The 7,959-nt window shown below is 40.9% G+C and overlaps 1 long non-coding RNA gene across 1 annotated transcript; it reads right to left on the reverse strand.

Annotated features, from left to right (window-relative positions):
* Positions 1-2,621: 2,621 nt before the first annotated feature.
* Positions 2,622-3,338, reverse strand: LOC142760670 (uncharacterized). The gene is made up of 3 exons (XR_012883351.1): positions 3,205-3,338; positions 3,046-3,099; positions 2,622-2,902 (listed from the first exon to the last, which is right to left on the reverse strand). It is a non-coding gene; the product is annotated as an uncharacterized LOC142760670 (long non-coding RNA).
* Between the last annotated feature and the right edge of the window lie 4,621 nt (positions 3,339-7,959).

The following is a 7,959-nucleotide window of genomic DNA, read 5'->3' on the forward strand; positions in this document are numbered from 1 at the left end:
CGTCCCGAGTGGTAAATACCGCGTACTACTCATCTCATTCCTTGATTTAGATCAAGTTATAAGCTCATTAATCCATCTTAGTAAAGATAGAGGCCCCTTGATACTGGCAAATACCTTGGAGATAAGCGGAAGCCGGCAGTCGTTTTTCATAGTGATCTTATTTAGACAAGAATAGTGAAGTCATGGACTCATGGATGATGATTTGTAACCGGATACGGCCGTCCACCGCGAATAGAGAGCCACCAATAGGGGGCATGTTCTGTAACTTCTCCTTTTAAGCTCTCTCTCCAGATATTGAGGCTGTTAGGACAAGCTGCGTGTTGCGGTTTTTAGTAGGTTGAGCAATGATTTCCCAATTTCTGTATCAATTCCTCACAGTTTTCAAGACCTCTGCTTGCCATCATTGAATATGAACCTTCAATGTTTGATTTTAATTGCAGTAGCGGTAAGCAATGAACGTTTCTATTGAATGACGGCAAGCAGAAATGTAAAAAAATATGAAGTTGATACAGAAAGTATGTTTTTTATTCTACGGATATTTGATGAAACTGGAACATTCCTTTTTATCATTGTCTAATGTTCTGATCCAGCTGACAAAGAATATAGATTTTTTTAATACAGTCGAAAAAGGACACCACACAGTTCAGTGTCATAGGGGAATCAGCGCACACAAAAAATACAAGTATTATCTAAGCTTAAAGGAGAAGTAGCCAAGAGCTGGCAGGACCACAGATGCTAAACCTGGAAAATTTAATATTGCACCAACCCCCCCCACCCCCGGTGTTTTTAGGACATGGATAGTATACCCATCCTCAGATAGGACAGGGTCCCAACAGTCACAACACAGAGCCCAGAGCATCCACCAATTCCTCCATCAATGGCGAAACGAGTTGCAGCCAATGCCTAGCAATAACTTTACAGGTGTGATAGAGTATTTTAGCAATGGCTAGCTACCACATAACATCAGCAGGGATCTCTCCCACATATCCCAGTAAACCTGTCAGTGGGGTATTAGGTAAACATGTCCCATATTCTGTGTTGTCCAAATGGTTTTTACAGGTAAATCTCTGTTACCTGCAAAATATTTTCTCCACCAAGAATGAGTCAGATGATCCCGAGCCTTCACTCTCTGTTATGGTGTTGATGTTTTACAAGGCTTTTAAATAAGTTGAAAAACATCTAATAATATGAAGCGTAGTTCAATGGTGACATTAATGTGGCAGGAAGTAGCTAGCTTTTCCTCCTGCCTGGAATTTTGTAGGTATTAATATAGCTGGCAATGGTATTGAGGCAATGACTGTGGCTGGGAGTATTTATGAAAGCACTAGTGGGCTTCCTACGTACACCTCTGACACCTACAATTGCCTATACAAAAAATACACAATCACAATCTATAAAGTACAAAATAAAATAAAAAAACTTTTGAGTAGAAATGTTATACAAATTTACAATTCATGATTTAATAAAATATAATCCGACTATAATACATATAAATGAACACAATCCCTGGGAAGAATGTGATGTGGGGTGAATGTAAGAGAGAATGACTCCTTAAAGGGTTTTGCATAATTTAAAAAATTCTGCATTTGGGCTCAAACTAGAAAAAATACCAGGCTGTGTAATATACTTAGAGATTCCACTCCAGCCCTCGCGTCTAGTGTGCTCCCCAGCGTTCCTGTTGCACCTCTGTGCTGACCGGACATGATCATCAGGTAACCGCAGGGGAAAGTCCAACACAGATCTCCAGATTAGAAAATCTCCAGCGATAAATACACAAGATAATTTTGCCTTGATTCCTGTCATGACCCCGCAGGACGCCAGGTTTGCTTACCTCCTGATGGCCGCAGCCATGGATCAGTGAGTGCTGGTCCCCGTCTCCTCCTCAGGAGATCCCAGCGCTCACTTCCGCTTCACTCTGCTGTGTCCCGTAGGGTGCCTGAATTAAAGACCAAATTAGCCCATGAGCACACTAAACTATAAGAAGGGCTCTGCCCCTTCCTGCATTGCCTGAGCGTTTTTGTCGTTACCCTAGTTGGTCTCTGCAAATGGTCTCCTAAGTATCTTCCAGTTCCAAGTGTTCCCGTTCCTGCTACCTGTATCCCGAGTTATCCTGCTTCAAGCTCCGTATTGAGTTGGAGTCATGCTGCGCTGAGTACTATGCCTGTCCTGCTACACCACGCCTGGTGTCTGCCTGCTGCCTAAGTCCCATCCGAGCCTATCTTCCTACTGTCTGAAGCTACCATAGGTACACCTATACAAACTATAGACTTTGACCTGTGTCCTGTTGGCCAACTGCCATACCGTTAAGGCGGTACGGCCTAGTGGGTCCACGCACCCAACGTGACAATTCCGACAAGTGAACCGATACTTAGGAAAGGGGAATATATTAAAAAAGATATTTACATTGATGGGAATTAATTTCCTCCATAGAGAATGGTTATAAAGCCGAGTGACAACCATTATGGTCATCATCAGAACTCCTCCATGACTTTCCCGGACTCTCCCCTCTCCTCAGCCTCATAACTCTGTATATTTACCCATCAAGCAGAAAACACATGAAGTGAAAGGTGAAAGAGAAAACAGAAGAACAGAGTTTTTTAAATATTTTTTTTTAATTTCCGCAATAATAATAATGAATTAACTAAATCCAGGTGCCAAATTTAGGAAAGGTATTGCCGCTGATGATGATTGATGTTCGGGCTCTACATGTTGTCTCATGGCTTTGTGTTTGATGTCCTATATGCCGCCTCAAATAAAATCCTTTCTTTCCCTTTCGAGGATCCAGTAAGTCTTCGTTGACTTTTCAATGTTTGTTGATAAAAAAGTTATATTCTGCGTTTTTCCTTTTTATAAGATGTCAAATTGCGCGTATTAAAATGTGATGATGGTTCTTCATGGTGACCTGTAGAAGAACACATACGTTATAACCAGAAGAACATCCACACTCACACCTACTATTTACGAGGGGGTGGCTGCTTAGTATTATTATTGCACACAGATAAGACTTCTGAAAGGATGCCAGTCACACGGTTGACACATACTCACTGATGTATTGATGTTCTGGTGTCCATATCTGATGAAAATTATCGATGGCAATGTCTAGAAAAAAGAGGAAGGAATGACTTAAACACATTGACTGTAGTTATATACATAATACACATCCAGAATAACTGTCCCGGACTGGGGAGGGTCTCAGATACTTACTGTTCATTCTGATTCTTTACTGCCCATATCTGAAACTGTAGATGTTATTATCTAGAAAAAGGGCAATAAATTAAGCAGATTGATTGACAGGTCACTTTCACGTGGCAGTATTTTGGTCATTATTTTCCACCAGTATTTATAAGCCAATGCCAGAAGCAAAACATAAATATAAAAAGTATAATGGAAAGATTTGTAACTTCATGTTTTGCACCAACTCCTGGTTTTTGCTTATAAATACTGATATAAAATAATATATAAAAACTGCTGTGTGAATGTGGCCTTATATCCTTATAGGACATAAAATACAAACAGAATACATGTCCTGGACTGGGAAATGTCCCTGACTGGGGAGAGTCTCGTATACTGACTACTGATGTTCTGATGTTTTTCTAATATTTTGCTGCACATAGCTGATAGAAGTTGTTGATGTTATTGTCTAGAAAAAAAGGAAAGGAATGGGTTAAGGAAATTGTTTGACTGTAGCTATGGTATATAAACATGTGGTATATGCACAATATACACATAATACACATACAGAATATAAGTCCTGGACAAGAATGGCCTGGTCTGGTGGGGGTCTCCTATACTCACCATTTATTCCGATGTTTTTCTTCCCCTGACACTTGATGTTATTGTCTAGAAAGAAGGGACAGAGTTAAGCAGATTAATTGACAGGTCATTTGTCAGTTCACACAGCAGTATTTCGGTCAGTATTTTGCTTCAGTTTTTTTTTAAAGCTAAAACTAGAAACAGAATAAATAGAAAAAGTAAAATGGAAAGATTTGCACCTCTTTCAAGTTTTGAACCTACTCCTGGTTTAGGATTATAAATACTAATACAAAATAATAAGAAAGATACTGTGTAAAAGTGGCCTTATAGCTATAGACTATATCAGGATTCAAACCCAAAAACTCCTGTGTCCGAGGCAGTAGCTCTTCTCATTGAGCTATAGGGGATGTTGGACAGCTCCACTACTGAATCTGTTGTGTCGGTTTTATTGACTTTTGCCTCTGGAGTCCTTTCCTTTAATGCCTTTTAGGTCTCGGTCTTTTGGCTTACTATATAAACCTGTCCCTTGCACTTTCTGAGTGTCAGACCATTGATGTTCCTGCCTGTAGTCTACTTCCTTTCTCTGCAAATTGTAGCAGCTTATTTGTGTACCGAAATGTAATTCATCACTGACCACGTCTCTGCTTTATGCTACAACTTGTTGCTGCTTATCTGTGTACTGAACCTGGACTGTTAGGCCTAGTGCACACTTCAGTCTTTTTCTTCAGGGTGCTAGCCGTTTTTCTGACGGCTAGCACCCTGACCCATTCATTTCAATGGGGCCATGCACACTTCAGTTTTTTTTATGGTCCCGTTGCTCCGTTCCGACAAAAGTAGAGCATGTCCTACTTTGGTCCGAGATTCCGTGACCGTGAGGCCCATGCAAGTCAATGGAGCCGTCAAAAAAACTGAAGACACGCTGTCCGTGTGTGACGGAGCCGTTGCCTAGCAGAAGTACATTACAGATATATTACACTAATCGGCAGCCACTTGTCTCTATCAATCACTGATAGAGAGAAGAGGCTGCTGATTAAAAATAAAATAAAAAGCAGTTCATACGTACCCCGGTCGTTGTCTTGGTGACGAGTCCCTCTTCCAGTCCAACCTTCCCTTATGACGCGGCAGCCTGTGATTGGCTACAGAGGCCGCTGCAGAGGTGGTCACGTGGGATGAAGCGTCATTCCTGGAGGCCGGCCTTCCGACGTCATCCAGACTTGCGTGACCGCCACTACAGCCTGTGATTGACTGCATCGGTGACATGGGATGAAACGTCATCCCAGGAGGCCGGACAGGACAAAAATGCAGGGAGTCTGGGTAAGTATGAACTGGTTTTTGTATTTTTTATTTCATAAATTGTATTTTGTGAGCGCCGAGCATTGTCATTCTTCAGCGCTAGTCACTGTCCAGGGTGCTGAAAGAGTTACCGCCGATCAGTGCAGCCCATTAACTCTTTCAGCACCCTGTACAGTGACTAGCGCTGAACAACCCTGCTCTTTCAGCACCCTGGACAGTACCATGAACGGAAACACTGAGTGCACACGGAAATCACACAGCCGCTAAAACGGGCTCATGGACCCGTCAAAAACGGCCGTGAAAACGGTGATGAAAGTGTGCAGGAGGCCTAACTATTATCAACCTCCTGCCTAATCATTTTAGCCACAGGTCCCCGAACCTGCCACTGAACTTAACATATAAACTCACTACTGCTGTTTGGATGTTCTTATCTTTCGCTGCTCATATCTGCTGGACATTTTTTATGTTAATATCTAGAAAAAAAATGAAACGAATGAGTTAAATCGATCGATTAAATTATAGCTATATACACATAAATCCACCGACAAAATTCATGTCCTGGACCTGAGAATGTCCCTGTCTGGGGAGGGTCTCGTATACTCACTAATGATGTTTTGATGTTATTCTGCCCAAATCTGCTGAAAATTATTAATGTTAATGTCTAGAAAAAAAGGAAGAAATTAGTTTAACAGATTGGTCAATTTATAGCACAGGCAGAATACATGTCCTGGACTAGAGAATATCTCTTGGGCGGGTCTTATATACTCACTGTTTATTCTGATGTTTCTGAAACTGATGTTATTTTCTAGAAAAAAGGCAATGAGTTAAACAAATTGATTGACTAGGAGCTATATATATATATATATATATATATATATATATATATATATATACATACATATATATATTACAATACAAAGACAGAATATAAGTCCTGGACTGGAGAATGTCCGTGTGCGGGGAGGGTCTCATATACTCACTGCCGATGTTCTGGTGTTCTAAAGTTTTGCTGCCAATATCAGATGGAAATCAACGATGTCATTGTCTGGAACAAAAGGGGAAAGTATGAGTTAAGCAGATTGATTGACTGTAGCTGTATACACAGACATCATATAAGTCCTGGACTGGAGAATGCCCCTGTCTGGGGAGGGTCTCATATCGTCACCATTCAAACCCAGAAACTCCTGTGTCCGAGACAGTAGCTCTTCTTATTGTACTCTAAGGGATGTTGGAGAGCTCCACTGCTGAATCTCTTGTGTAGGTTTTCTTGACTTTTGCCTATCTGGATTCCCTTTCTTTATTGTCAGATTAGTCTCACTCTTTTTGCTTACTGTATGAACCTGTCCTTGCACTTTCTGATTGTCAGACTATTGAGGTTCCTGCCTGTAGTCTAGTTCCTTTCTGTACAAACTGTAGCAGCTTATTTGTGTACCGAACTTGTATTGTTTCCTGACCAGATCTCTGCTTCATGCTACAACCTCTTGCTTCTGATATGTGAACTAAACTGATATTATTTCCTAACTACATCTCTGCCTCACGCTACAATCTGTTGCCGCTTAAGTGCGTACTAAACCTGGACTGTTACCTGAGCACTTTTGATATTATCACCCTCCTGCCTAATCTTTTCATTCACAGGTCTCCAAATCTGCCACCGACCTTGACATACAGTGAAGGAAATAAGTATTTGATCCCTTGCTGATTTTGTAAGTTTGCCCACTGTCAAAGTCATGAACAGTCTAGAATTTTTAGGCTCAATACTGATGTCCTGATGTATATATATGCAAAGACAGAATTCATGTTCTGGACTGGAGTATGCCCTTGCTATGATTCTCGTATACGCACTAATGATGTTATGCTGCCCATATCTGATGAAAAATATTTATGTTATTGTCTAGAAAAAAAAGGTCAGAAAATAGAATAGAGGGTTGTCCGGGCACAATGCGTTTTTTTATACTGATGACCTACCCATAGGATAGGTCATCAGTATATGATTGGTGGGGGTCTGACATCCAGCTGTATTGGCTGCCTGTGGGCACCATATGTCTGTGCCGGAAGCAGATGGCTTCCGTCACACAATAGCAGCCATGCTGCAGTACTGCAGATCTTCTCCTATTCAAGTGAATAGGAGCAGTACTGCAGCATGGCCGCTATACAATTTACGGAGCCATCTGCTTCCGGCACCTGCCACTGCATAACATCTAGAGCCCAGAGGAATCTGGAATAGTTGATCGGTGGAGGGTTTTGGTTTTGGACCCCCACCAATCATATACTGATGATCTATCCTGTGGATATGTTATCAGTATAAAAAAAACGCCCTGTGCCTATACAACCCCTTTAAACTGATTAATTTAGTTATAGCTATATACATAATACAAAGATGGAATACATGTCCTGGACTGGAGAAAGTCCCTGTCTGGGGCGGGGGGTCTCGTATACTCACTTCTGATGTTCTGATGTTATGCTGGCCAAGTCTAATGAAAATGATTGATGTTAATATATAGTAAAATTTTTTAGAAATTAGTTATACAGATTGGTTGACTTATAGATATACAGTATATGCAAAGACAGAATACATGTCCTGGACTGGAGAATTCCCCTGTCTGGGGTGGGTCTTTTATACTCACTAATGATGTTAAGATGTTATGCTGCCAATGTCTCATAAAAATTATTGATGTTAGTGTCTATAAAAAAAAAGGGAAGAGATAAGTTAAAGCGGTTGTCCGGGCACAGGGCGGTTTTTCATACTGATTATGTATGGAGGATAGGTCATCTGTATATAATTAAGACAAAAAAACAGATTTTGACCCTGGGTAGTCAGCAGGTACATTACATAAAGTCAATAGAGGGAATGCCTGCAGGCAGACAGAACCATTTTCCTGACCACCCAAAAGTTGATAGAGAGTAAATTTTATC

This window comes from Rhinoderma darwinii, chromosome 4, assembly GCF_050947455.1.
Source record: "Rhinoderma darwinii isolate aRhiDar2 chromosome 4, aRhiDar2.hap1, whole genome shotgun sequence".
Taxonomy (NCBI): domain Eukaryota; kingdom Metazoa; phylum Chordata; class Amphibia; order Anura; family Rhinodermatidae; genus Rhinoderma; species Rhinoderma darwinii.